Genomic DNA, 3557 nt, shown 5'->3' with positions numbered 1-3557 from the left:
TGATTTCCAGAGTGGTTGTACCTGTTTGCAATCTCGCCAACAATGGAGGAGTTTTCCTCTTTTTCCACACCTTCACCAGCACCTGCTGACACCTGATTTTTTTTTTTTTCTTAGCTATTCTGACTGATGTGAGGTTGATTCTCAAGGCTGTTTTGATTTGCATTTCCCTGCTGACTAAGGATCCTGAATATTTCTTCAGGTACTGCTCAGCCATTTGATATTCTTCAGGTGAGAATTCTCTTTTATCATTAGTAGGATTGGCAAAGATCTTTTCCCACTCTATTGTTTGCCATTTTTGTCCGATTGCCAGTGTTCTTTGCCTTACAGAAGCTTTGCAAATCTATGAAGTCCCATTTTTCTGTTGTTGATCTTAAAGCATAAGCCATTGGTGTTCTATTCAGGAAAAATTTCCTAGTGCCCATGTGTTCAAGGCTCTTCCCCACTTTTTCTTCTATCTGTTTGAATGTATCTGGTTCTATGTGGAGTTTCTTGGTCCACTTGGACTTTTGCTTTGTACAGGGCTATAAGAATGGATCGATTTGCATTCTTCTACATGCTGAGTTCTGGTTGGACCAGCACTGTTTCTTGAAAATGCTGTCATTTTTTCCACTAGATGATTTTAGCTCCTTTGTCAAAGATCAACTGCCCATAGGTATGTAGGTTAAATTCTGGGTCTTCAATTCTATTCCATTCATCTACCTTCTTATATCTGTACCAATAACATAAGTTTTTATGACTATTGCTCTGTAATACAACTTGAGGTCAGGGATGGTGATTCCCCCAGAAGTTCTTTTATTGTTTAGAATAGATTTTGCTATCCTGTTTTTTTTTTTTTTTTTTTTTTTTTTTTTTTTTTTTTTTGTTGTTGTTGTTGTTGTTGTTGTTCCAAGTGAATTTGGAAATTGTTCTTTCTAACTTATATGAAGAATTGAGTTGGCATTTTGATAGGGATTGCATTGAATCTGTATATTTCTTTTTGCAAAATGGTCATTTTTAAAATATTAATTCTGCCAGTCTGTGAGCTTGGGAATTCTTTCCATCTTCTGAGATCTTCAGTTTCTATCTTCAGTAATTTGAAGTTCTTGTCAAACAGATCATTTATAACGTCTGTGTCTAGAGACATTACTTATTATAATAAGATGTTTGACATCTTACTAAAACTACCAAGCCATATTCAATATATGTATAACTATTTCCAGCATAGGTATAAATTCTATTATTGTGATTTTAGAATTTTTAATTTGTGTAAATTTTCTTATCAAATATTAGTGACACATTAGATGTGTGATAAGAGGCTCCATTAAAACACTATGCAGATAAGAGTATTCTTTATCAAATCAAGTAAAAAAAGGTTTAGATATCAGGGCTACAGTGATGACTTAGCAGTTAGGAGCACTTCCTACTCTTTTTAAGTACCTGAATTTGGTTGACAGCGTCTATTTAGGTGGCTACATAACAGCCGGTAACTCTAGCTGCAGGGAATCTATGGCTCTCTTCTTGCCTTTATGATCAGCCACATACACATGTCTTACACACACACACACACACACACACACACACACACATACACACACACACAGAATGGAGTGACCCATGGCCCCAGCCATATATTAGTAGAGAATGGTCTTGTTGGGCATCAGTGGGAGGAGGGGCCCTTGGTATTATGAAGGCTCAATGCCCAAGTGAAGGGAACTGCCAGAGCAGAGAAGGTGGGAGTAGATGGGGGAACACCCTCATAGAAACAGGGAGACAGGGGGACACATAGGGGATTTTCAGAGGGGGAACCGGGAAAGAGGAAATGTAAATAAATGGAACATTCGATTAAAAATAAATAAATTAAAAATTAAAATGCCAGATGATGTGATCAATACAGATTTTAAAAGTATTTTAAAAGCCAAACCACATTTATTTTAACTTTGGAGAAGATAAATATTAAAACATTTACATTGTCCTTATCCAGATTAAGATTCCAATTTATTTATCTTTATTGTACTTTGACTTTTCTCACCTCTTGGTTCTGTGGCTTTAGGTCTTTTATCTAGAAAGAACCTTTTGCCGCCTCTATTTCTTGAGTCTCCTCCTGGTTTTTGCTAGAGTTCTCCCACTGGACCATTTTGTTTGCCTGCTGTGGCCTGCTCAGTCCACAGTGAGTTTTGTTTCTTCCCATTTCTTTTTCTTTTTTCTTTTTACTCTTCTTTTTTTGTCTTTGTTTTATAGGAATTGTCTTTATTCATTAAAGTGCTAGACCACCTCTGTACCCCTGGAGCCTCTCAGTGCCCCTGTGTTTTGTGTGCAGAAGCAAGGGACAAGGGACAGGTGGCACACATACCAAGCTAGAGTCCCCTGGCTACTGTTCTAAGGAGCGACTTCTTAAGCCAAGAAACTGGGGACTGCATCCATGAAGTCTTGGGGTTTGTCACTGTGGATCCAGTGGCCAGCACTTAGCACAGTTTGAATCTGGGCTTAAGAGAAATGCAGCCTGATCTCTGAGTGGAACCCGGGTTGTACATATGTAGAATTTCCACTGAGCTGGCCCGAATAGGGTTCAGATTTCTGTAGGAAGGTCAAAATCCTGTGCAAGTATCCAAGTTCACTTTCCAGGAGACGCGCCCATCAACCTACACCAAGTTAGCAAGCAGGAATTGCTGAATGCTTGCGTCCTTGACAACCGAGCTAAGCTGCTTACAGGTCAGTTTTTTCAGGCACCATCTCTGGGATATCAACAGCCTTCATAGCTGCTATGAATTTTCCAAGGTATGATGCAGGTGTGGTTCCTGTCTTTTGGGCTTATGTCTACAGCAACTAATTGTTTCACAACACTAGCCTCTGCAGTGCCAGGAGCATGGCCCTCTTTGCTCCCCCGTTGTGGCCAATGAGGACGCAGGGCACCAGGTCCGGCTGTGGGAGGAGGCCCTGGAGGTCTTGACTCATGGCCTCATAGCTTGCATCTGGAGTGTAGGGGTTGTGACCATGATTCCAAGCATGCACTTTCAGCACCCTTCTGCGGAAGAGTCCATGCAAAAAGACAATGGCTGGGAGTGTCGCATCTCCATCTAGATTATAGATCAGTGGCAGGGACCTTGGATCTGCATTTCCTTGGCCACTACTGCGGCTGCTACTTAACCTGACAGGAACTGTCAAACTCCTGGGAGAGGAGGCACTGAGTATCCCTCGGGAGACCCTCCACGCTCACGCCCAGCAGAGCATGCTCTCAGTCTGCAAAAGCGTGCTTCTTTGAGCTGTCCTTTCTTTCTTCCTTCCTTCCTTCCTTCCTTCCTTCCTTCCTTCCTTCCTTCCTTCCTTCCTTCCTTTCTTTCTTTCTTTCTTTCTTTCTTCCTTCCTTCCTTCCTTTTTCTTTCTTTCTTTCTTTCTTTCTTTCTTTCTTTCTTTCTTTCTTCCTTTCTTTTTCTTTCATTCATTCATTTTTATTCATGCATTCTTTCTTCCTTCCTTCCTCCTTCCTTCCTTCCTTCCTTTTTTTCTTTTTCTTCTTCATTAATTACTTTCCATACTCACTTTACATCCTGATTGCAGTCCCCTCTCCTTCCAGTCCCACC

At 40.7% G+C, this 3557-nt stretch overlaps 1 pseudogene across 1 annotated transcript; it reads right to left on the bottom strand.

Annotated features, from left to right (window-relative positions):
• Window positions 1-2370: 2370 nt before the first annotated feature.
• LOC308437700 (sn-1-specific diacylglycerol lipase ABHD11-like) lies at window positions 2371-3207 on the bottom strand (annotated as a pseudogene). The gene has a single exon. The product of its transcript is annotated as a sn-1-specific diacylglycerol lipase ABHD11-like (transcript).
• Window positions 3208-3557: the final 350 nt, after the last annotated feature.

Source organism: Micromys minutus (genome assembly GCF_963924665.1).
Source record: "Micromys minutus genome assembly, chromosome: 26".
Taxonomy (NCBI): domain Eukaryota; kingdom Metazoa; phylum Chordata; class Mammalia; order Rodentia; family Muridae; genus Micromys; species Micromys minutus.
This window is presented reverse-complemented; position numbering and strand designations above follow the sequence as displayed.